The sequence below is a fragment of the Tenrec ecaudatus genome, chromosome 4 (genome assembly GCF_050624435.1).
Source record: "Tenrec ecaudatus isolate mTenEca1 chromosome 4, mTenEca1.hap1, whole genome shotgun sequence".
NCBI classification, from domain to species: Eukaryota; Metazoa; Chordata; class Mammalia; order Afrosoricida; family Tenrecidae; genus Tenrec; species Tenrec ecaudatus.
The window spans coordinates 80,170,739-80,198,008 of NC_134533.1; the positions used below are offsets into that span (position 1 = coordinate 80,170,739).

General features: G+C 42.5%; 1 protein-coding gene across 4 annotated transcripts in view; it reads right to left on the reverse strand.

Annotated features, from left to right (window-relative positions):
• Window positions 1-27,270, reverse strand: part of RAB30 (RAB30, member RAS oncogene family) — a 98,964-nt gene that overhangs the window by 50,718 nt on the left and 20,976 nt on the right. The window contains exon 1 of one of the 4 annotated variants that reach the window (XM_075546371.1): window positions 4,332-4,451. The exons of 2 other annotated variants lie outside the window; for them this stretch is intronic. The gene's annotated coding sequence lies outside the window, so the exon portion shown is untranslated. Of the gene's footprint in view, window positions 1-4,271; window positions 4,452-27,270 lie in introns of those variants that run through there. One more of the 4 variants, XM_075546369.1, reaches the window with a different exon arrangement.

Consider the following 27,270-nt stretch of genomic DNA (forward strand, 5'->3'; position numbering starts at 1 on the left):
ATTTTCTGAAGTAGGTCCTAGAAGATATCTTTCACTAAGTGGAATACAAGAAACAGAGGCTCTAGTCCAGGGACTGGGATCAGAAGAGTCTGATGACTACCCAACTTGGAAGCCAACTAGACTGAAGAAGGACAACTCAAGGGACAAGCATATTAAGATGGCCATCACCAAGATCCTCACTGTTGATAAAGCCTCTTTTGTGTTGCTGTTCCAAATATTTTAAATATCTGTTCATAAAAATTCCGGCAATACACTACTCAGAAGTAGATCCCTTGTATCAATCGCCCAGCTTCAATAGTATCAAGATTTCAATATGCGATTTAAATCTATCCCTTCCCCCCTATTTTTCCTTGTTTAAATATTTTAAAGCAAATTCCATATCATGTCATTCCTTTGTATTTCAGAACCCATCTTTTCATTATTTTATTATATTATACACGATTATCAAATTTAAAATCATTCCCTGATATTACCTAATACTAGTTCCATAATAAAATTTGACCATCAGTCACAAAAACTTTTTTATAATTGGATTACCTGTCTCCAAACAACTCTTCACAATTGCATCTGGGTAAATTTTTTTTTTTGGGGGGGGTGTATAATTCTTAAGTCACTTGATTATGTGTTTCATGATACTGACTTGATTAAAAAGCCAAGTCAGTTTCCAATAACGTGTTCTACATCCTACATTTGTACATTTGCTTCCATTACCAGCATCCTTCCCACATTTTTCTAAGAAATCAAAGTAAGCTCTAGAGTAGCAGTTGTCAAGCTGTGGGTCATGACCCCTCTGGGGATCGAATGACCCTTTCACTGGTGTCGCCGGATTCATAACAGTAGCAAAATTACAGTTATGAATTAGCAACAAAATAATTTTATGGTGGGGGGGGTCACCACAACACGAGGAACTCTATTAAAGGATCGATCACAGCATTAGAAAGGTTGAGAACCACTGCTCTAGAGGATTAATTAGAATTGGAGCCAACTTTTATGTGGTTAATATTTTAGTTAGTTAATATTTATGAAGATCCCATAGGCCACATCGCATACTTTTTTAAAACCTTAAAATGAATACACAGATAAGTTTAGCTGAGATCATTTTATGGCTGTTTTGACCCATGTGCTGATAAAGTATCTGTTCACCTCCTATCTGCCTGGACTGGCCAGTAATATTCACTTCATCCAACAAAACAAGTTTGCTTTGACTTACTGCCAGGGAGCAAGAGAGAGGTCACAGACAACTTCTAAATAGAAGAGACAGAATAACCTGCTCTCTGTATTCATATTCCTCACAGATGTCCAATAGGTGGCCCACTCAACAGCCCTGTCAGTGGTCCCTATGGCCTTGTATTTCCTAGGGTTCATTTATAACTTGCCCACTGACTTCTGCATTATAGTCTTTTGAGCTCCGTGGGAATGCTAAAACCAGTCCTGACCCAAAGCGTTTATCAGCTTATGTTAGACAGGGGAAATGTAACCCTTTTTCTTATACTGCTCCCTAGGTTTCTATATATGCTTAAAATTTTTTTAAACCAGTGCTTAAAAATACATACATATACATAAAGGAAAACAAGGGAATGATTGGTACAAAAGTAAAGGTGACCATTGCCTCTGGTGAGTAGGGCGAGAAATGGGATCAGGAAGACGTACACAGCAGCACCTAAGGTACCATGAGTGCTACTTGATGAACTATACGGCATATACACATATTTCATTTTATTATTCCTCTTTAAGTGGTAAAAGTATATTTTAAAGACTCAGGCTTGTGTGATATGTTTATGTAGTTTATCTTTTAAATGAGCAACTGCTGTGGTTAGAGAATTAGATTTTGAGAATGAAAAAAAATAGGGAAGGCTGGAAATGGAATTTTCTTTATTTTTCTTAATTTTTCATTTTCTTCTTTTAGTTTAAGAGAACATTTCTCCTACAGCTCTTATCACAATCTATATATCCATCCATTGTGTCAAGCACATTTGTACACATGTTGCCATCATCCTTTTCAAAGTATTTTCCTTATATTTCAGCCCTTAGTATCAGCTCCTTTTGTTTTCCTCCCTCCCCCATCTTTCAACCCTCATGAATTCTTAATAAATATAAATTATTATTTTCATATCTTACACTGTCTGCTGTCTCCCTTCACCCATATTTCTGTTGTTCATCACCTTGGGGGAGGGGAGATATGCGTCGATCATTGGGATCAGTTTCCCCTTTCTCTCCCCACTTTCCCCCTGGAAATGGAATTTTCTGAAGGCAAATGGGGGCCTTGGAGGTGCTCTCTTGGGGACATCACCAGGATGTTTATACCCAAGATCAGTTCAAATTGCCTTTTTTACAATCTATCCATCAAGAATGAGAAGACAACCCTTTTCTTCTACTAAGTCGGCAAGAGATGAAATACCTGGCATCTCAAACCTCTCACTGGGAGTATAATAATATGGTTCTGATGTATTTTTCCAGGGCCAGGAGTTCCAGCTTGCCCTAGGGGACATGTTTGACTCCAATTCTTAAGTGACACACACTGAGAGGGATGCAGAACAAATGTCTCAGATGACAGAATTAGGATAAGGTAGGCTGGAGTGACAGGTCAAATTGAGCCCAATTTATAATAACAGCTACCATTTGTTGAGAACATATAATATGCCCGGTGCTTTTACATAATTTATCTCATCTAATCCTTACAATCATGCTGTGAAACTAAACCCACGAACACACTTGCCCAGAATCACAGAGCAAGCCAGTAGCACAGTCATGATTTGAATCACGGTTTTCAGGTTCAACTTTCAAGTTTCAAAGTAAGACTCCTTCAGCTACCAGAAACTAAGATTTTAAAATTAGAATCCTTTTCACTATCACCCAGAGAACTGCCATTCCAACCCCAATGCCCTCCTGGGCTTCTAAGCGGTGTTACATCTCTAAGAAATTATCACACAAGCTGGTTTCATTGAAGTAACACCTGGGGACCCTCAGACAGCTGCCGGAAAACTTCTGTCTGCCCTGAAAAGCAGTTCTGCCCTCCAGATCAAACTGTTGCAAGATTCTCTCTGCTACCTGTTCCTAGCTCAGCTACATCTGCCTTTACAACACGTCGTGCTCTGCAGCTGTGGATGGAGGTCTCCCATCAACAAGAATGCTGGGCAAGACCCCTTAGCCAGGCTGTTTCCCTGCCTACAATCACCTCTGGACTTCAGGGCCCCTGTGGCTTGATCTGTGTGTAGCTGAGAGAGCAGCATGACCCGTCCCACTGTACAGTCATATCCAGTGGAGCAAACCCGAAAGACAGCCAGAGAATTTTAATGAAAACCAGAAATTCCCTGGCCTCAAAGTCCAACTGCATGCAGTCCAGGCCTGGCAGCCCTCCCCCTACAGTTAAGAATCCCTGAGCCAGCTTCTACCCAAAGAGCAGGGAAGAAAATCCATTTTGCAGTCAGCAAAGCCTTCCAAAGCAGCCACCTTTCGGGGTCATTTAGGCGAGAAGCAAGGCACACGGTAACTGCGACAGGGCTGAGAAACCCCGGGAAGCACGGGGTGTGGCGGCAGCAGATCTGAGCCAACAGATTATGAAACAGTCTCCCCCCCCCTCCACACCCAAAGAGCCTCGGTTTCTTCTGCCAAAGCTGTCTGCACACAGCTGCATACAAGGCTAGCGAGGAATCTTAACAAGCTTAAAGGGGCCGCATTGGAGACGCTCCAGCATCAAAGGGGGAGGGAATGAGAATACGAGTCCTCCCTCTGTGCCAGGCACTGGGATCTCATGTTGCCTTCCCGACTACGAGGTGAGTGTGATACTAAAAGCCCTGACTCAGCAAAGCCCAGTGACTTATCCCAGGCAGACACAGGCGACGGGAGGAAGAACCAGGATTCAAAGTTTGGTAGGGGTGCGGCAAGTCAGCAAGAGCCAACTCAAAATTCTAGCCTGTCCTGCCCAATAGGAAGAATGATCACTTACTGAACATTTGCTAAGTGCCTGGCGCTGGGCTAAGATTTCTGCCCGCGTCATATCATCTAGCACTCTTAACCACCAGGTTTGTTTTTTTTAAGTTGCTTAAGTTACCTCCATGTCATGAAGAGCGAACTACGACACAGGGGGTAAATAACTTGTCCAAGGTCATGGTCATCAACAGAATGTAAGCCCACATTGACCTAATTTTGACAACCCCCATCTCTAAGCACTCACTCTCATAGCCAACAGAGGGAGGCCACCTCAACTCCGTGCAGGCTGCATGCAGTCTCCAGCTCCCCTTTCTAGCAGGCAATCCAGGTTCTAACCTCACCTTTTCATTCTTCTCCCTGCAGACACAGAATCTGGGAAACGGGAACGGCTACATTTGTACCTTCTCACGCACTGTGGGCTCTCTCGACACTGCACGTGTAAAGGAGAAGTCCAGCTCCATGATCCAGACACTCCTGGGAGCAGAAAAGCCAACAGTTCCTTGCTGCAGGCTCTGCTCCACAATTCCACGCAGCCTCACGGCCCCTGGAACCGCTCACCGGCCCACTTTGTATTCTTAGGAGGAGACCACATGCCTCCTCTTAGAGCAACTGTGATTTCCCAAGGGAGGCAACTGTCTAGACAGCATTCCAATACATCCTGAACAATGATGGGCTGCACCCTGTCAGGTCTCGTGCTTGGGAACTCTGTTCGGCAGCCCAGTGCAGGCTCTGGTTCAACACCCTTTGAGTTAACAGGCTGAGCCCTCTTCTCCCTGCTGGGCCAGCTCAACTTCAGCAAGGGTTACCTGAGGGGCATCGCAAGCATATCCCACAGAGGCTAAAAGGCCTTGGCCACACAGGCACACGACACACACAGCTCGGTGAAGCAGGCTGAAACGTGGCAGAATCCTCAACCTTATGATCCGCATTAAGAACCAGGCTTTGAGGTGGACTGAACACCTCCTCTCTTTTAGGCACAGTCGCAGTCAATATCTTAGTTATCTTCGCAACATTATGTGGGATAGCTAGGATGCTATCATACAGATGAAGCCATTGAAGCTCAGAGGTAACAATGTATGCCGTCACACACGTAGCGGCAAAGTTCAAATTCTAATCTCTTTCAATTGCCCCCACATCTTCATTCCACCCATTATAAATCTATTCGTCTATTCCTCAGGTATTTCTTGAACATTAATCAATGGCCACTTATAGAGGATACAACCATTAATGTGAAGGCTTGGGTCCAGCCACCAAAGAAGTTATGCCCTTATGTGAAGAGAAGAAAATGCAAATCTGAAAGATAATTACAGGACAACGAGATGAGGACCTACCACCTTAGTTATGTGACCAGCCAAAGTCGTTCTGGAGAAGTAACATTGGAGCAGAGACTTGAAATATGAGAACATGCCAGTTATTTTGCAGAGCTAGGAAAAGTCAAGAGCACAGCAAAGGAAATCAAGTGCAAGGCCCTAGCTGCAGGAAAAGGCTCGGGAGGTCGGAGGAGCATACGGGAGGCCCAAGACCAATACTGAGTGAGCAAAGGGGAAGGCCAGTTGCAGGGACCCTGCAGCACAGGAAGATGGACTCTTTGAACCTACCAGCTATACCACGAGAGGACGGTGTTTCAATTACGCTTCCATAAAGATGTATAGCCCTGAAAGTCCTATAGGGCAGTTCTGCTATGTCCTCCTATCAGTTGGAATCAACTCAACAGTAGCGGTGTAGTAGTTGAATAAATGTAGGTCAACTTGAAGATATAAAAAAGTGTAGGGGTGATATCCAGTCTGTCAGTCGGGTCATAGTATGATGGTGCCTCCTTGGGAGTGGGGGCTTCTCATAAGGAGCACCCTTGGAACCTCCATCTCTCTCTTTGCTTTTCCATTCCTGCTTGCTGGCTACCTGAGAGCACTGACCTCGGAGCCACACGACTTTGCATGCACCCGTGATCTTCCTGCATTGCATGCGGCTGTGTGAGTCTGAAGAGGGGCTTATGGACTAACTAGCAGCAAACTTACGGACTGGGCAGGATGTTTCCTTGATACATAATTACTTCTTGATATAAAGCTCTTTGTTACACATATATGAGTGTCTCCCTAGTCAGTCTGGTTTTTAGGGCCTTGTGGATCACTGACTAGAGTACAGAATTTGCCCTCAGGACAGTTAGGAATCAACCAAAGCACTGTCATCAAGTTGATTCTGACTCTTAATGGTCCAATATGTGACAGAATAGAACTGGTCCTTAGGGTTTATGCAACTCTAAGTCTTTACAGAAGCAGAAAGCCCTACTTCTCTCCTGTGAAGCTGCTGATGGGTTTGAACCAACAACCTTGTGGTTACCTGACAGTACCACAAAGGAAAGTTTTAATCAGGGAAGTGACATGATGTGATTGAGCTTTAAAGATAGACTTCAGACTGGGGTATGGAGGGGGGAGTGTAAAGAAGGGCTTAGTGAGAACTCATGGGCTTCGGGGAAGATGGTTGCTTGGACCAAGATGGTAACAGGGGAGATGGATTTCCTATTGGGAAAGACTAAAAACACTTGCTGATTGATTATATGTGCATGGTGAAGGGGGTGAGCTTCTTAGACTTCTAACTTGACCAACTATGTGAATGGTGGTATCACATACCATGTTGATCCTCATTATTTGTGGATTCCCTATTTGCGATTTGGTCTAGTTGCTAAAATTTATTTACAACCCAAATTCAATTCTGGAATGCATTCGGGCTCTTTTGCAGACCTACAGGGACAGGGGCATTCACAAAAAACACCAAAAATTCGAGTTGCCCAAACCTTGGTTCCCACCAGAGATTGAAAAAGACTGCTTCCTTATTTACAAATTTAAGTTTCCTAGACACTTTATGGACTGTAATTACCATAAATAATGCGAATCAACTGTAGTAAGATGAAAAAGAAAGAGAAGCAAATTCGATGGCCATGGTTTTTCTACTAAATGACACCAAGAAGGAAAGAGGACACCCAGTGTGTACCAGGAGGTAAAAGCCCTAACGCTATTCAGCCTGGTAGAGAGAACATATTTGGAAGTGGAGATGGAAAGTAAACTATAACAAGCTGAAAAGCTGCCAGAAACCAGGTGTTTGGTCTACTTCATCTGGCCATCACTGCCAAACCAGGGGCGATGGGCACAAGGTACACGTAGGAAACAAACTACGTCTTAAGTATGAAAGAGCTGTCTTATCATCGCAAACCCACTGCCATAGAGTCAATTCCAACTCGTAGCTACACTGTGCAGAGTTTCTAAGACTACAGGTCTTTGCACAAGCAGACAGCCTCGTCTATCTCTCACGCGGTGTCTGGTGGGTTTGAACCTTGTGGTCAGCAGCCCAGTGCTAAACCACACCAGCTGTAGACAATGGAGTGACGGCCCTGCTAGCAGCCCCAGTAGTGTAGAGGTTAAGCATTGGGCTGCTACTGCAAGCGAGGTCAGCAATTTGAAACCACCAGCTAGTCTGCAGATGAAAGACTGGGCTTTCTACTCTTATAAGCAGTTAGTCTTGGAAACCTATGAGTCAGCAATGACTCGATGTAGTGAGTCTCTACTGAAGCTGGCAGAGGTCGGATGTGGCTTCCACATCATTTCCTCAAACATACAAATGAAAAATCGAATGAATGAGTGAACAATTCCAACAAATATTCATTGAGTTCCTAACATCAGAGGGGGGGTTACAGAGAATTTGCATCAATTAATTGAGCTTGCAATCAAACCTTTCAAACTTCCTAATCTTCAAACTGCAGATAACGGTCCAACACATTGGCCCAGAGTATGCTGGGGTTGGGGAGGGAGAGAAAAGGGGATAATGCTAAGAAATGCATTCACGCAGGGAGCAGAAGTCAGAATGACTGCTGTCCTTTCTTTGGGAAATCCAAGCTGTTAGAGGGGCGCTCAGAGCAGCAGGCGGAGGAGGTGAGAGTCTCAAAGAAGAGTAAGGCTTCCAAAGGAAGCACAAATCCGAGAGAGGAGCAAAAAGGCTGACTTGGAACAAGGAGTCTGGTGCTAAGCTCCACCAGAATTGTGAAAAGAAACCGCATTTCAAAAGAATCCAAGGAAAAGGTTAGAGAGAACGAAGGCAGTCTTTCAAGAACTTTGGTCATAAAAGGGAGGGAGAGATAGAGCACGGTGAGAAACAGATGAACTAATACGTGTATAAGATCAAGAGCAGAAACCAACGAAAAGGAAAAGCCGAAGACAAAAGAGGGATGGAGGAGATTCAAGAACAAAGCAGCCCAGTTCTACCTCACACATCCTGCTAGAGCAGAGCATGTACACGGGTGCAGATCAGAGCTGGAAACACAGGGAATCCAGGACAGATAACCCCCTCAGGACCAACAATGAGAGTAGCAATACCAGGCAGGTAAGAGGCAGGTGTGGTGCTAAGGGAGAACCGATCACAATGATCTTCAATTCATATAACCTCCTCCCTGAGGACAGACAACAAAAAAGTGGATAAAGGGTAACATTGGACAGTGTAGCCATGAAAACATAATAATAATAATTTATAAATTATCAAGGGTTCAGGAGGGTGGGAGGGGAGGGCAAGGAGTAGAAACAAAAATGAAGAGCTGATACCAAGGGTTCCAGTTGAAAGAAAATGTTTTGAGAATGATGATGGCAACAAATGTACAAATGTGCCTTATACAACGGATGGATGGATGGATTGTGATAAGAGTTGTACGAGCTCCCCAGTAAAATGATTTAAAAACAAACAAACAAAACAGAAGGAGGGCCAGACCCGGAGAAGTCAAGAGAGGACAGGACAGCCTGCACAAGGGGAAAGGTTGCCTTTAGGAAAGAAGCGGTGGCCTTTGTACAATTGTTCAATTATTTTTAAGTAGCTAGTCCTCAAGAAATTCATATTCCTTCGGACAGTCAACGTTCCTTATTATTTTTTCAAATTAATCACAGAGCTAAACCTGAGAGGATCCAAACACGGTGAGGGTCTAATAAATCTATTGATGTGATTGGAAGAACCTGAGCACCAAAGGTCCAGACCTAAAATTATTTAAATACTATTTTCAGGAATCAGTATTTTTATGATTGTAAAAGCTAGCACACTCTACCACAACCAAGTGATTACCACTCGCTTCACCAGTAATGGAACAAGCTCACAATAGCCTCCAGTCGCAATTGAATGGGAAGTCTACAACATCCACTATTTACAATTCTTGCCCCAAATGCTAATATGCACATGATCGTGAAAAAATTCGACAAATAATAATTAGACAAATTCAGATTGGGAGATAGTCTTCAGAAAACACACCCAGGATCTTAAAAAATAAACAATGTCATAGACACACACAAACAAGGAGGGGAAATTGCTCTAGATTAAGAGACTTAAGACATGTAACAACTAATGTGCAATCCCTGATTGAATTCTGGATTTTAAAAGCAGCTATGTTATTAGCATTATTATTATTACTATTTGGATAATAAGAATATGACAGTATTGGCAAAAATGACCACAGTGATTCATGACCCTGAGCCTACATCCCGAGCAATATGCTTGGCAGTTTCTCCCCTAAGGGGAGCTTGTGACTTGCAGGAGTCAAAAGGCTGCAACACAAATAAAGCTGTGCCAGTTTTACATTTTAAACTAGGGCTATGTAAAAGGCAGCCAATGCCACTAAATAGTATATGTGGGGAAAAAAAACTGTTGAATTCGTTTGTGTGGGAGTCTTCAAAAACATTGTGGGGGTAAAAATGAATGAAAAAAATCATGGAATTTTCCATGAAATTTTGAAGCTCCCACATATTTTGCTGTCTGTCCCCAACAGCAACAAAATAAATACAATTTTTTAAAAATAGACTTTATAATAAATACTATTCTAAAAATCATTGTTAAATGTCCAAGGTAAGATCATAACATTATTAAGACTATAGAGAAAAATAAACTTGTACTTAAGAGATAAATACTAATGTACTTAGAACAAAGTACCAATATAGTCTTTGTACTGATCCATTGCTTTGAAATTTCACACACACACACACACACACACACACACACACACGAAGACAAAACAACAAAACATGTTGACACTGAATATTTACACTGCAGACAGAAGGCCACCGTGTGGGAAACAGATCCACACCATCCCTGCGAGGCACACATCCCCCTTTGTAGTGAAGGCAGAGCTGTAGTGCTGCTGCTGAAGGGGGAGAGGGAGCGGGGACAGGAGCACACTCTGCTGCAGGTATGAGAAGGAGTCACCAACAGTTAAGAACTGCTTAAAGAGAAGCATTTTAAAATGTACAGGTAGTATCAGAAGCACACAGTCAGCGAGTGAGACTTTTTCCCTGATACGATCAGAAAGGTAAAAAAAAGTGAGTTGAAGAGGACTTGAAAGGAGAAACAGGCAGATCTTTGAATCGTGTTATTTGGACAAGAAATACCCCTGTGCTTCTCTAGTGTAAAAAGATGTCTCAAACTTGTGCAAATGAGGATGTGCTTGACATTTCTTCCCACTAAAAATCCCTCAAGATTCTTGCCAATTAGGGCTGAATTCTGTTTTTTTACTACCCAATGAAAGCCTCATTTATTTAACATGGATTTTCCCTTAAGTGATACACAGAAATTAATATTGACTTCTCTGAACAAATGCATGGATGGACCAGTTTTCAAAGGAGATAGCTCTCTTGGCTGAAGTCCAAGGACCTTGACTTTATGTGCACTATATAAAGAAACGGAAGAATAAACAAAGCCCACATGGTTCTTTATATATATATATACATACATACATACAGTAATCTAGGTAGTGAGATGTTTTTCAGAATAATTTCTACAAGTCTGCTAACGTGTCTTTTAACTTCAAAAAACTCCAGTAGAGTACTCCCATGCATTACCTTTGTCAGGTGAGAAAAACATTCAACTTATATAAGAAAGGGGAAAAAATGTCGCAAGGCACTGTACATTTAATGAGCTGGTTGTTCTCATCTGTCAGAACTGAAACATTAATGCAGCAGACCTATTTGTCACAGGCATTATATGGCTTAGAGCCAAACTGATGCCCAATTTTTCTTACCAAACCGCACAGTTCTCTAATCCACAAACCCCAAGATACCTCCAAATGTAACTTGAAAGCACAATTTTAAATGGAAATGGACAAGCAAAGGAAAGAAGTTACCACACGCAGAGAGCCTCCTCTAGTTGCCCGCACAAACTTCACTGGATTCCGAAAAACCAAGCAGGCTGCTGAATTTTCAAAGAACCTTTAATGTTCAAAGAGAATTCTACAGTGCTCGTTAATTCTCAAACTTGTTTAGTGACATTGTGAAGACAGCTGCTGAACAATAGGCTTCCCAGGTGCAGATCTGAATATCAGCATATCAGTCTGGTTAAAGGACCCAGGGGAGTAGGCCCAGGTTTGGCATACTGCAAATTGTCATTTACTCAGTACTAGACATAAGAGCTTATGCATCGATTACTTCATTCTGCAATCATATTTGAGCCAATTTTACATAGCAAGCTCAAAATGGGAATACAGAAATGACAGAGACCTGATTCCTGCCCACAGGATGCTCGCAGATGAATGGAGCACAGTCCAAGTCTAGACCAATGACCACTTAGCAAAGTTAGAATGAAGAGCTCTGATCATTCAAGGTATGTACTGTTACTTGTGCCTGGTCTTGAATCCTGCCTCTACCACTTACTGGTTGTAAGTCCTTGGACAAATTGTATTTAACCTACGATTTGTTTTGTCTGTTGTAAAGGGGATAATAATTGTACCTACCACGTTAGGTTAGGGGCAACTAACTATCAGAATTAAATGAGATCATATATGTTATTGTATGTACCATAGAAAAATAGTCGAAACATAGTTATAATTATTGTTTTCTATTATTATCTGGGTGGTAACACTATATATCTTTTTACATCCTTTGTAACTGAGATTCTATGACTTCGCTATATAAGAAAATTAACTGTGGGTCTCAGAATCTTTATGTGTTAAATGAGAAAGTATAGCTAGGCAATGGCTCTGATTGAGGTCAGGATCTTCTATGTGTCTCAATGCCAACATGGGTATAAAGTCTGGCACAAGAGTTGTTCCTCTGGCTAGTGGCCACGCAGTCAATTCTAACTGAAACCGCACAGACTGCTTTAGAGGTTTTCAACACTGTGACATTTCAGGTGCAGATCGTCAGGCCAAGGAGCCTCTGGTTACGTTCAATTCAACCAACTGTGGGGTGGTGGTGGAGCACTTAATCATCCGCGCGGCCAGGAACTCCTTGAAACAATGAAGCACATCCCAAATACGCAATCTTCCTAGTGAATTATTTTTCTCTTTCACTCCAGTTCCTTTAGTTCATTACTCATCTCATGCATGCATGGGATGTACACAAGGTACCAGCCCAAAGACAGAAACAAACAGAGGAAGCCAGCCCTCTCTCCTCCAGCCTCTTCCTCTAGACTTCACAGTGGCTTTCAAGGAAGGTGCAATGAATGAATGGCTTCATTCATTTATCTACTCAAGCAGCCCATGTATTGAGGGAGGAGCGCCTTCCTGTGCTTCCATAGCATTCACTGTGGTTGTTGCTAACTACCATCAAGCTGGCCCCAAGTCCCAGCAACCCCAGGCACAACAAAATGAAACACTGCTCACTCTTGTACCATGCCTGTATTGCCACTTGTTTAACTTCAAGCCTTTAAGACTCCAGATGTTATATTGTTTAATAGCTGGGCACCATTAGCTTTCTTAACCACATTTGCTTATGCACCCATTTTGACTTCAGTGATTGCGTTGGGAAGGTAAGCATCACAGAAGCCAGGTTATTAGAACAAAGTGTTCTGGCATTGAGGGAGTACTTGAGTAGAGACCCAATGTCAGTATGCTACCTTAATACTTAACATTTAAATGTGTACACAGACCTACATACCTATATTTACATATTAATATATTTACATATGTACATGCCTATATTTATACCTCTGTAAATGTATTTTGCCTCCTAGTTCTTTCCTCTATTTCTTTTTAAATTTCCTCCCATCCCACTATCATGTTTAATAATCATTCAGCTCTCAGCAATTTCTCTGGGTTACACTGCACTTGATCAAACCAGGCAGTCTATGCCTCCTCACCATCGATTTTAGATCTCTTGTTGTTCCCTTGTCTCTGGGTTTGTTGGCTCTACCTCCCTTTCTACCACCTCCTCCTCTCCAACAGTGCCATATTTTTGCCTTGGGATTGTTTATCCTGCCTATCTTATAGACATGAGAAAAAGAAAAAAAACCTATAAATAATTTCAGATCTGTCTGCCAAGCCTTATGGATGTTTTCCAATCAGGTCTGGTGAGGTATCAAGCCCTGCCCAGTGATTGCAAAATCCACTTTTGGGATTCCTTGGGGACTTCTTTGCTTTGCTCCCCTGGCTGCTCAGTTGTACTCCCTTCGTATTTTGTCCCAGTTAGGGGTGGTGGGGTGGTGGTGCTCAGACCAGGCACAATTGCTGTACTGTGTCTCCAGGGCTGTCCCCACAGTGCTGTGGGTCAGTGAGGCAGCGCCATGTCTCGTGGTGGGGCCAGCCCTACAGTTCTAAATCTGTAAATCTTTATAGGAACAGACAGCCTTTTCTTTCTCCCAAGAGAAGCTGGGGGGGGGGGAGGATGTTAGGGGTGTTAACCCTACTATTAGCAGCCCGATGCCTAACCCACAGAGCACAGTTGTTTGCCTAGGGTACCCATTGCTGTGGCTATTTGCCACGTTCTATTTTGCCATCTAATCTGCCTGCCTCAACAACTCAGCTAATTAAGAGTTGGGAGTTAACTTTGCATCCTCAGTCCTAAACACAGTGTCTGGAATGTGGTAACCAATAAGAATTATTTCATTTTTCCCATCGGACGAGAACTATACATTTGCAAATTCCGTAGGTCATTTGCAATGTGGAACTGAAGTTCTAGGGATCCTATATTAAGGGACATCAATCCAATTGTGCCAATAACCAGATGTGTGACCTTGGGAGGGTCATTTCACTCTCAGTTCATTCATTGGTAAATGAGGAAAATGGGTTCGATCAGGCACCAACAAGCTAGCTCATAAGCGAAATCCAGCCTGTGGCCTGTTTTGTACATGCTCACCTTAGAATGATGTTTACATCTTTTCATGGTTGCAAAAATATAAAAACATATGCTTTTGTAGAAAAGCTTGCTGGCCCTTGGACTGGGTTACCTCTAAAACCTCTTCAAACTTTGGCACTCTAACTCAGCTAGGTTTCCTTCAACGATTTGATCCCGGCTCCCCTCGGAGTTTCCCCAAGTCGGAAACAGTCCCCGAGGCACAGCAGAAGCTCAGCGGCTATTTGTTTAATTGAATAAATGGAATCTGCAGCAGCAACACTAAGAACTAAATCCTCCACCAAGAGGGTACGTCAGGTCAATGTGTATCAAGTGGCAACCTAGCAAGTGTCTTCAGGATGTACTAGTCACGACTTTGGGAACATGCAGCTCTCCTGGCCCCCTCTCAAGACAGTTTCCCCAGGAAAAGCCTGGAGCTCAGATAACCAGGATTAAGACTCACCCCTTGTTCCACCATAGAAGAAAATGCATTTATTCATCTCCTGAACAAACCATTTGGGCCAACTATAAAGCTATCTAAAAGTACCTATCAGAAAAACAGATCATCTGAACAGATAATCTTAATAGCCAAGACCCAAGAGAATAAATCTCATCCACAATAAGGCATATAGAATAATATAGCTCACAACCGTCTCTTTCTCTTTCCCCCTACTGTTAAGAATATATAATACCAAAACAAGGAATTCAAACATTTACGTCAGGGCAACAAGCCAAGGAATGGCTAGAATATATGATCCTATTAACATTAATGGAAGTTAGAGTAAGGTGAAAGAGAATAAACCCCTGCTTCGACTCTCACTACACACACTTCTCCAAAACAAACAGGTGGCAATTATCCTTTTAATAGTCCTCCTCTGTGCACATATAAATCACCATTGGCACAAAACCTTTGCTGATTGCAAAGGACGGTTTCCTCCCATCCCCCATTTTTCTTTCTCTTTCTTCCTCCGCTCCACTGTTCCTCCCGTCCTTTGGTCCTTCCTTCCTTCCTTCCTCGTTTCCTCCCTCCTTTCCTATTTTATCTCTTTCCTTCTTCCTCCTGTCCTTTGCTCTTACTCTTTGCATGTGCTCACCAGGACCCCTTCCCTTTAAAAGGGTTAGGGTAGGTTTTCATGCTCACCCACAATATCTGAATGCAGCCCAAGCACACACTTCATTGTCCAACCATCACGTCTGTTGCTGTAGGAATTCTCTCCTTGTCCTCTAAAGAGGAGCTCTCTCTGAGGATGGAAAAGCCCACCTCTCTCCAAAAGGACCCTAATATCTAATAATCGAGTGGATTTGCATGCCCAATCTTCCAGCAGACATTGCGCTCCCAGGATACTAGCCAGGGAGGTGAAGCCAGCTATTCTGCATGTCTCACTGTCTAACCCCAGGGGCTTCCTTATAAACCAGAAGAGAGAAGCACCGTTTAAATTTGAATTATTTTCCTCACTCATTAGGTAAGCTTTACAGACAGACACTGACCCTCTAGTGACTTCTGTATGATCCTCAAAAAATATATCCCCCTTTACTCCTCAAAGCCTACTATGTTTTTAACCAATAAAAAAGGATCTGGCCTTAACTTCCATCCTGGCTTGAGAGATAAGGATGGAGCATTTGAATTGGGTTGTCTAAGCTCTGAGCCCTCTAAGAAAGATCCTGCAGTGCGCGCCTTGATCCCCGGTCTACATTCCATCACTGTAATTCTCTGCTGCTGGGACCCGGCTCTGCCCTGACTGCCTGCAATCAGCCCTTTTTGACCACTCCCGTTCTCCTCTCTGCTGGAGTATGTGGCCCAGAGCATCCACTAGGGGCCAAACTAGTAATAATAATCATCATCATCATAATTACGCAGCTAAAAAGAATCCTGGGAAGGAGTCTAGGTAATTAATGTATATAAATGCAGACTGCCTCCACAATAAGATAAATCGAAGATCAATTCTCTTTGTTTCTATAAAAGGCACCATAGGCTATACATTAGTGTTTGCACTAAGAAGAGGGACCTGGAGGTGCCTTTTCCAATGTGAACTGTTAGGAAGTATGAGGGGATTTAAAGAGGTTTTCGGAAATGCTTTGTCCTATTTAGTCATTAACAGCTATCTACAGAAATAACTGCAGGCTAATACTTCAGATCAATCATTGCTTACTATTTTAACAGTATGCAATCATTTTAAGATTAAGCTTGGTACAGTGAGACTCAGCAGAACTGACCATGGCACCAACAACGGCGGACCCTATTAAGTACTTCCTCTACTTATTTCTTTGTCTGATGCTCACACACTCCACTGAACTCACTTACCCAACTATAAGGCTGTGGGCCAAGGATCCTGTCCTATTTCTACTTGAACCCTCAATGCCCAATAGCCAGGTGTTCCATAACACCAGGATGGAAAAGGGGGAAAGGAGAAAGGAGGGAGAGACTAAGAATGAGGGCTAGTAGGCATTAAGAGCCAAGAGGCTAGATCTATCTTACATGTGTGTTATTATCTGGTCTATAAATATATTTTTGAATTAATGAATAGACTAAAGAAACAAAATGAACAGTGGCACAGATGCAAGAAAGAGCAGAGCTTTATTTTGCAGTAATAAATCCAACCTTTCACCATTTCTAAAAACATTTCTTACATTTTGACAGCTTGGAAATTAGGATACATTTTATAATGGATGGCATCTTAGTACTGTGTCATAGCTTATTTGGAAACATTTTTTTTTCTTTCTCTGCAGCTCAAAATAATGCTACCTATTAAAAATTATTATATTGGAGCTTGGATAAACTATAATAGTTTGATATGGCTGTGGTAAGAAAGGTTGGAAAGATGACTGTAAAACTGCATTGAACAGGGAATCTAGGACAGATGAATCCCTCAGGACCAAGGGTGAGAGTGGCAATACCGGGAGGATCTACATAGAACCTCCTCTCTGGGGGATGGACAACAGGAAAGTGGGTGAAGGGAGATGCCAGGCAGTGTAAGATAAGATAAAATAATAATCTATAAATTATTAAGGGTTCATGAAGGAGGGGGGAGCGGAGAGGGAGGGGGAAGGATAAAGGAAAATGAGCTGATTCCAGGAACCCAATCGGAAGGCAAATTTTGAGAATGATGAGGGCAACGAATGTATAAGTGTGCTTTACTCAATTGATGTATGCATGGATTGTGCAGGAGTTGTAGGAGCCCCAATAAAATGATTTAAAAATTTTTTTAATTGCATTGAAATTTCTACAAGCATAGAAACAACAAAAGAAATTGGCTCTTTTTAGTGGCTGGCAACTGGGACGATTATTTGTCTTGAATTATTCCCTTCTCTAAAAGTAGCCCAAAGAGGGAGGGGAAAAAAAAAAGAGGACCTGATGCAAAGGGCTTAAGTGGAGAGCAAATGCTTTGAAAATGATTAGGGCAAAGAATGTACAGATGTGCTTTATACAATTGATGTATGTATATGCATGGATTGTGATAAGAGTTGTATGTGCCCCTAATAAAATGTAAAAAAAAAAAAAAAAAAGTAGCCCAAATAGAACTCCTAGCAGTCACATCCATGCTCAGTGACCCGCTGTCTGCCACTGCTGACTAATCAAGAAGTAGTCATGTGATCTACGCTTGGCCAATCCTTACTCCTTGATCTTTTTTACTTGCCACTAAGGTTGATGTTTCTCTAACAATAGGAAGAATGAATTTTAGAGCTGAGAAGCAATCTGTGGTTATGTTCCCGGCCCTGTTAAGAGAGGCAAAGGCAAGAGAAACCATGTGGAGAGTATTTGAGTCTCTGTGTGTATCACACTTGCTATATGCTCAGCAAACCCAATTTCTTTTTCTTCCCGAACAAACAAGACATATTTTCCAGTCTCCTTTACCATTAAGGGAGGCTGTGAACTAAGCTCTAACCAACAGGATGGGTCCAAGAGTGATGTAAGCACTTCTAGACCGGTATCATATAAAGCTCCCACATGAGATACTGTAATTTCCTTTCCCCACATGCAGATTAAAAAGGAGAGGCTTCAAGAACCTAACCAGAAGGAATTACGTTCACTTAGTATAAGAATAAGAAATAAAACTGGTTCGCCAGACCACCAAAATTTGGACTTTTGGGAGTAATTCCCTGGTCTAATGCCACTTGTCTGTTAATCTGCCATATTGTGTTGGCTTATATAATGCTGTGATTCTGGAAGCTATGTCACCGATATTTCAAATTCCAGGAGGGTCACTTAAAGTGAATAGGTTTCAGCAGAGTTTCTGGAATAAAAACAGACTATGAAGAAGGAATAGGCTTGGGAGGAAGCAGCTGCTGGAAACATTATGGCTAGCATGGATACATTGTCAGGTACGGAGGGTCTAATGAACAGAGGCAGAACAGTGTCAGAGATGGTGCCAGATGAGTCCCTCAGGTCAGATGTCACTCAAAATATGACTGATTAAGAGCTGCATTCTCAAAATATGATTGACTAATCATAAAATCAGAAAGTGAGTAAAGCTAGTGGAAATAAAGCCTTTAGGACCTTCATTTGCTGATGGGGATGACTGAAAATGAGGATAAACAGCCGCAAAAATCTACTAAAAATTAGGACTTGGAATGTATGAAGAACAAATCTAGGTAAATTGGAAATCATCAAAAGTGAAATGGATGGGAGTCTCCTGGGAACCCAGGCCAGGTGTCATAGTGTACTGGGACACTGAATTCTGCATCTTTGGGGCACACAGCATGTTCCAGAAGCTGCATTGGTGAGACCCCCTATGGGAACCCCACTGGGTGAACTGGATGCTACCTCAGACACACTTGTAACCTAAAGACTTCATCTGGAAAACACATGGTGTCTGCGGAAGCAGAAGACAGCTGTACCAAGAGCGATGTATAAACAAGATCTTGCTACATCAACACCCTGTATGCCATATTAAGAGATGTACTATTCCGGCAAGCCTGTAATGACCATTCTGTTATATTTTGCTTATGCTGGTGTATATTAGGGTATGTCTCAGAGGTGTGCCACCATTGGGAGGGATCACCATCTTGAAGCTGTGTTATTTGTTTTGCTGTTCTTGGTAAATGGAACTTAGGAATGTTGAGCCTATAGGGAAAAAAACCCATAAATAACTAGGGTTTGCGGGGAGGGGTGATATAGAGGGGTGAAGGAGATGATGTCAAGAAGCCCAGAAAGGAAAAGCATGTTTGGAGATTGATTATGGAAGCAATTGTACAATTATGTTACACATGACTGAACTATGGCAGGGTAGGACATATGTATTAATTCTCAAATCACAGCAAATTAAAAACAAAACAAAATAATTATGATCCAGGAATGAGTTCTGGGCTCGCACTAAATCCTAGCTCCAATTTAAGAAAAATTAGTACTTACATCATGGCCCTACTCAGTACTCGCCTTCATGAAATGATCACTGAAGATAAGGCTGCTACAGCAAAGTGTAGTGAAGAAAGTAGACGGTGCCTGGCTATCAATCAAATAGTGCCTGGGATCTTAAAAGTTTTTTCAAACAAGCATGGAAGAAGCATACCAGCTTGTGTGAGCCAAAGATGACAACTACAAAATTCTAATATGCTGAAGAGAAAAGTATCGGGGCTAAAATTATGAACATCCAATTTGTGGTAGGCAGTGGAAGCCCAAACCCTTCTCCAGAGTATCTAAGGCCGAGCACTGGCAAATAATGCTCTAGCCAAGGACAAGAGTCCCAAACAACCAGGCAGAGAGCACTGTAATCTTGATTATGCTGGATTGAACTCAGTACTTGGCCAGTTGACCTCTCTAAAGACACAACCTGAAATTGTTCTTGGTGTAAGTATCTCTTAGTTGTCCCATGACAAAATTCCTTCACTGGCTTGCTGAGTGCTGATGGGGTCTTTGCCCTCTCATGCATTGTTTCTATATTTGTCTTTATACTAATATGACCTTATCTTTACCACTTCACTTTAGTGCGATTTGTTTTTCATTGTTTTCTATTGGGATTCCCAGCAGTGAAGTGCAGGAGTATAATGACAATAACTGATACAGCTGTTTTGGAGAATGCAGGGGTGGGGGGTGGACAACAGGGAGGGAGTGGATAATGAAGGTGAAGGTGGAAGAAGCACTAGAACTGATTGTGAATGTACAACTCATAACGAAGGCTCTTTACCCATGGGGTGGGGGAAGAGCTGTAAGATCGATGTGGTGGTGTACAATTCCCCTTGATATGATTCAATGAATGAACTACTCAATTGTTGGTATTTACAATTGTGTGCCCATAAAACTGTGGGGGGGGGATGAAATGGAACCCATAAAGATCAATATCCTAGGCTTTAGTGAGCTGAAATGGCCTGGTGTGGGCTGTTTTGAATCAGAAAATCATATGCTTTACTAAGCTGAAAATGACACAATGAAGAGGAACGGTGGTGCATTCCTTGTCAAGGATATCTCAAGATGTATCTTGAAGTACAATGCTTTTTATGACAGGATTCTATCTATCTATCTGAATTTTAAAAATCCAATCGATACAACTATTATTCAAATTATGCACCAACCACTAATTTAGTGATGAAGAAATTGAAGAATTCTACCAACATCTTCAGTCTGAAATTTATCAAACATGTGATCAAGATTCATTGATAATTACTGGCAATAGCAGAAACTCAATATCAGCAGCTAAAACCTGCCATAGGGATGACTGTAACAGACCACCTATTGCTCATATGTAAGTTCGGGTTGAAAATGAAGAAAATTAAAATAGGTCCATGAGAGACAAAATAAGACCCTGAGTATATCCCACCTAAATTTCTAACACATCTCAACAACAGATTTGCCACATTGAACACTAATGACAAGAAGGCCTAAAGAGCTATGTGACAGCATTAAGAGCATCATTGGTGAAGAATTCAAAAGTTCACTGGAAAGACAGAAAGGAAAGATAAGATTAAAGTGGATGTCAGCAGAGACTCTGAAACTTGCTCATAACTGTAAAGGTATCATGTGAACACGACCCAATCATGCTGAAGGAAGAAGTTCAAGCTGCACTGAAAGGATTAGCCAAAAACAAGGCTCCAGGAATTGATGGAATACCAATCGAAATGTTTCAACAAGGTGATAAGGCACTGGAAGCATTCACTAGACTATGCCAGGAAATTTGGAAGGCAGCAACTTGGCCAATTGACTGGAAGAGATCCATATTTGCACCCATTACAAAGAAAGCTGACCCAACAGGATGCTCATTGGTATGGCACGCAAATAAAATTTTGCTGAAGATCATTCAGCTATGATGACAGCAGTACATTGACAGGGATGCCAGAGGTTCAGGCTGGATTCAAACAAGGATGTAGAACAAGTATAGCAATTGCTGATCCCAGGTAAACCTTGACTGGAAGCAGAGAATACCAGAAAGACGTGTCCTCGTGTTTCATTCAATATGCAAGTGCATTAGACTATTATGGATAGCCTTGGGAAGACTGGGAATTCCAGAACATTTCACTGGGCTCATATGAAAACTGGACATGGGGAGAGGTCCGAGGGGCCAGCCCCAAACTCAACTACTACGTGGACATCTGCCCCTCCCCCAAAAAGAATTTATTTCAAAGGATGGCACTGAATCTGCAGCTCCTGGAGAGGGACATATCTGATCAGAGCACACAGGAGCAGATAAAGGGGGAGGAGAAGAGAGTGGAGCACATCCTGGCCAACCAGGCCTTGAGGACAATGCTCCTGATTAGAGCAGCCAGTCCACAGATAGGAGGACCACATGGTCAACTCCACTATGAGACATGACGTACCTCACTGACTCATAGCACTACAGGGGACAACACTGAAGACACAGTGTGGGAATTGTGCCTGATCTGATCCCGCCACACAGAGGCAAAACACTAAGGGGGTGCACCAGAACAGCATGGGAATGAACGGAGCAACAAGGTCCCCAGGGAATGCTAAAGGTGGACTTTGGGGCCAGGGCATGGTACACCAACAGACTGGACTGGAAAACACTCCTAAAGGCCAACAAACAGTCCTTGAACCAACTACAAGCTTTTCTTTCTTGTTGTGTTTTGTTTTGCTTTGTTGTTATTATTGTTTTGTTGTATGTGTTGCTTGGTTTTGCTCTGTCCTGTTTTTGTGCATGTCATTATCTCCACAGGTCTGTCTAAACAAGATGGGCTGGATGAACAATCTGGAGGAGAAAACAACAGGACCGACAGTTCCAGGGAGACATGGCAGAGGGGGAGGTGGGGAGTAGTGGTGTTAACAAACAAGGGGACAAGGGAACAACAAGTGATCCAAATCGGTGGTGAGGAGAGTGTAGGAGGCCTGGTAGGGTGTGATCAAGGGTAATGTAACCAAGAGGAATTACTGAAACCCAAATGAAGACTGAGCATGATAGTGGGACAAGAGGAAAGTAAAAGGAAATAGAGGAAAGAGCTAGGAGGCCAAGGGCATTTATAGAGGTCTAAATAAAGGCATGTACATATGCAGATATATTTATATGAGTATGGGGAAATCGATCTATGTGCATATATTTATAGGTTTAGTATTAATGTAGCAAAAGGATATTGGGTCTCCACTCAAGTATTCCCTCAATGCAAGAATACTCTCTTCTAATAAATTGGCATTCTATGATGCTCACCTTCCCGATACAACAGCTGAAGACAAAGCAGGTGAATAAGCAAATGTGGTGAAGAAAGCTGATGGTGCCCGGCTATCAAAAGATACAGCGTCTGGGGTCTTAAAGGCTTGAAGGAAAACAAGCAGCCATCTAGCTCAGAAGCAACAAAGCCCACATGGCACAAGCACACCCACCTATGCTGTCATGAGGTGTCAAAGGGATCAGGTATCAGGCATCATCAGAACAAAAAATCTTATCATACTGAATGATGGAGAGGGGAGTGTGGAGTGGAGACCCAAAGCCCATTTGTAGGCTACTGGAAATCCCCTTATAGAAGGGTCTCAGGGAGGAGACAAGCCAGTCAGGTTACGATACAGCAAAGATGAAACATACAACTTACCTCTAGTTCCTAAATGCTTCCTCCTCTCCCACTATCATGATCCCAATTCTACCTTACAAATCTCGCTAGACCAGAGGATGTACACTGGTACAGATAGGAACTAGAAATCCAGGGAACCCTGGGTGGATGATACCTTCAGGACCAGTGGGGTGAGTGGTGATACTGGGAGGGTAGAGGGAGGGTAGGTTGGAAAAGGGGAACCGATTACAAGGAACTACATGTGACTTCCTCCCTGGGGGATGTACAACAGAAAAGTGGGTGAAGGGAGACATCGGACAGGGCAAGATATGACAAAATAATAATTTATAAATTATCAAGGGTTCATGAGGGAGGGGGAGTGGGGAGGGAGGGGAAAAATTAGCTGATGCCAGAGGCTTAAGTGGAGAACAAATGTTTTGAGAATTATGAGGGCAATGAATCTACAAATGTGCTTTACACAATTGATGTATGTATGGATTGTGGTAAGAGTTGTATGTGCCCCTAATAAAACGATTAAAAAAAAGAAAACTGTACATGGATGGAAAGGCAGTTGTGCAAACTAAATAAGGTGAGAGGATAGAACCCAGACATTCTAAACCTGATTCTACACCATGCAGCATTCTCTTGTTCTGTTTGCATTGTTACATTTGTATGAGGAGCAAGTAATTTTAGAAGGTAGATCACAGGAAGAAGGATGTGGCCATCAGGATCCGAGGAAGGTTTACTACCAGTCTGCAATGTGCAGATGAAACAACCTTGCCTTAAACTCATAAACTATTTACATAACAACCACTCTCCTGCTCTCAGTTCACTCTCAGAAATATTTATGAAATTACAACAACCCTCCCTCAGGATTTAACGACTAAGATAGTTCTCAACCATCCACAAACCTAGCAAGCAAAACTTACTTCATTTATCATATTCAGTCATCTCAACTGCTCTGGAATTTATTGGGACATGGATCCACATGCACTTCTAAGAATTTAAGTACCGTATATACTTGTGTATAAGCCGAGTTTTACAGCACAAAAAATGTGCTGAAAAACTGGGGTTCGGCTTATACACGGGTCAGTGGTACCCCAGCAAGGTGTAACATCTCGCGGGTGATTGCCGTTCCTCTCCTGTTCCTCCGTGGGGCTTTGAATGTTTGTTTACTCACATCTAACCGATCGGAGCCGTCCTATAACGTGCATGGCTCCAATTCACAGAAGCACCCTTAGATTCGTGAACTGGTAAGGATGTGTCTGTGGCTGCGCTCCGTCTCTCCCCTCTGGTCTCTGTGTTAATTCACATCCTGCATTTCCCACCCTAGGCTTATACACAAGTCATTCAGTTTTTCTGGTTTCCCAGGTAATAATTAGGTGCCTCGGCTTATACTTAGGTCGGCTTATATTCTAGAATATGCAGTAACTGCTCTGGGGAAAATACTTCTGGATATAAATATATAACCTTGACCGGAGATTTCCAAAAGTGAATATTCAAGAATCACCAAAGCTTCTGGAAGGATTTACAAGACTAGATGAGCCGAGTACAGCAAGAAGCAGGAGACTGCCACGTATGTCCCTGGGGTCAGTCAGGCTTGCCAGTAACCCGAGGTCAGGGACGACAGAGGACGCATCCTGCTCATTTTCCAGAAATCTCTCTCAGGGAGCCAAGTTTGATCTATAACGATAAACACTAACGTCTGTCATACATTCTATGTTTTTATAAAGTGTGTTCACATTATATGTTAAATTAGGTGACCCTGACAACCACAGTATGCAGCTAATACTATCATCATTCCTGGTCAGACAGTATGTGTGAGAGCCTAGGCTGGAGCTCCAAATTCCTCATCCCAGGTCTCCTAGTTCCCATTTCACTGCCACCCAAACAATGGACAACAGGGCAGAAAAAGAGACCAAGCTGAAGGAGATTTTTCTCCACTGCCATAACTCATCAAGTCCCTTGGGAGGTTGGTTTTCTACGTTCCATCCAGTGTACCGGCAGGCCTTGCGAGTGAAGGAGCCCAAGGCCGGGGATCCGGAGTGCTGCCATGTCCACGTGGAAGAAACTGAGCTTCAAGGCTGCGCAGCACCAAGTGCGAGGTCTCTCCGGGCTCCAAAAAGAAAGTCTGGGGCCAATTCATTGGGAGTTAGCCTTGTTGGGGGCGAAAAGAGTGAGAATCACCCAAATAGACTTAGCAGTTCCAAGCAGCATCTTCTCAGAGATTGTTATGAGCCACCCTTAAGAAATGTGCCACCAAGCTCAAACACTCATGCACTTGAGGAAGGTTATGAAAGAACAAAAGTGTACTGGGTTTCCGTGAGAGCCGTTCCCCTGGTAGTGGGTCGTCTCCGACCTCCAAGGGAACATAGGGGAAATTAGACAAACTGTCCTTCTGGAGGTCAGGTCATTTGCCTATCTTTACTTCCCAGAACTCCAAGAACGAAAGGGAGGGCCTGGGACAAAATGCAGTTCTTTAGAAGGAGAAAGTCTAGGATCCTGAAGAGGATCGCGTCATAAAATGGACCGATTTTTTTGTTGTTTATCCTCACATGCCTTGGCTTGAACCACAGCTCAGTCTCTTACGAACTTTCAAAAACCCTTAAGAGTCAGTGTCCATATCTCTACAAACACTTGTCTTATAGGAAGGTGGAAGGCACAAAATAAGCCTATGAATATAAAGGACGTAAGATAAGGCCTGATGCATAGAAGGTGCTCAACAAATTCTAATTCCTAACTCCTCCCCCTCCATCCCCACCTCAATTCTTTCATCACTCCTTAATATAAATTGATAGACTCGCTGACCTTATCTAATATCTTGGACATTTCACTGGCCTCTGTGAAATATAAGTATCTATAACTTTAGTTGTAAATATCCAAGTAACTGGGCTCTGAGGCCTCTTTACTTGACAGCACGCTTCCCAAAGCCCTTCCCCCTCCCTCCTGTAAAAAAAAAAAATATCACCTGGCTTCTCATTAACTTTAAAATCTTTCTCCTGTCTGAAAGAGAACTCAAACCTTACAGATGTTTGGCATATAATTGTGATTAATTGTTGAATTTGACTAAATTTTCACAAGCCTTAAAATTATAAGGAGTTATGAAACATATAATTTTCCGCTAGTTCTTAAATGCATCCTCCCCCCTCCCCTCCCACTATCATGATCCCAACTCTACCTTACAAATCTGGCTAGACCAGAGGATGTACATAGGTACAGATAGGAACTGGAAACACAGGGAATCCAGGACAGATAAACCCCTCAGGACAAGTGGTGAGTGTGGCGGTGCCTAGAGGGTGGAGGGAATGTGGGGTAGAAAGGGGGAACTGATTACAGAAATCTACACATAGCCTCATCCCTGGGGGTCAGACAGCAGAGAAGAAGGCGGGGGAGATGTCGGACAGTGTAACATATGACAAATAATAATAATTTATGAATGATGAAGGATTCATGAGGTAGGGGGGAGTGGGGATGGAGGGAGAAAATGAGCAGCAGATATTAAGGGCTCAAGTAGAAGGCACATGTTTTGAGCATGATGATGGCAACAAATGTACATATGTTCTTGACACAATGGATGTATGTATGGATTGTGATAAGAATTGTATGAGCCCCCAATAAAATTATTTTTAAAAATTATAAGGAGTTATAAAATAACCCAAAACCAAACTGACTGCATCAAGTCAATTCTGAGTCATAGGAACCCGATAACTTTACTAAATTTAATAAATATGTGGTAGATGTGTGACCCTAGGAACAATAGGAAGGATAAGGTTCTTTTGTTCTTCTTCATTATTTTCCTTGTCTTTAGGGTCATTTCCTCTTGACATCTTCTTATCCAAGACTAGTTCACATCCACCTCACTTCCCTATGCTTCAAGATCCCTGTACACACACACACACAAAAAAAATCCCTGTACACACCACTCCCAGAGTTTTGTGACCCTGCTCTACCATTATTGAATTTTTTTATGTTTCCTTTTCTGACTAACCTACAATATTCCTCCAGGCAAAAAAACAGCAGTGTTCTCCCAGGTTCAATTGCCAGTACCCACACAGCACAGTGCCTAGAGTATAATAGACACAAAATTAATGTTTGATGAATGAATTAATGAATGAATGAATGAAGACAGCTTTTAGATTTGGGAAAAACTTTCAAAATACTCTAGTCTTATTCAAGGTCTTCATTTCACATAAAGGAAGCTGAACCTCAGAGATGTAAGATGATTCAGCTCATTCGCTGCCATTGAGTTGACCTTGACTTACAGTGACACAATGCACAGAGTACCACTGCCCCTTGGGTTGCTGAAGCTGAAAAGCTTCATGGCAGCAGAAAGCCTCCTCCTGCTCCAGGGGAA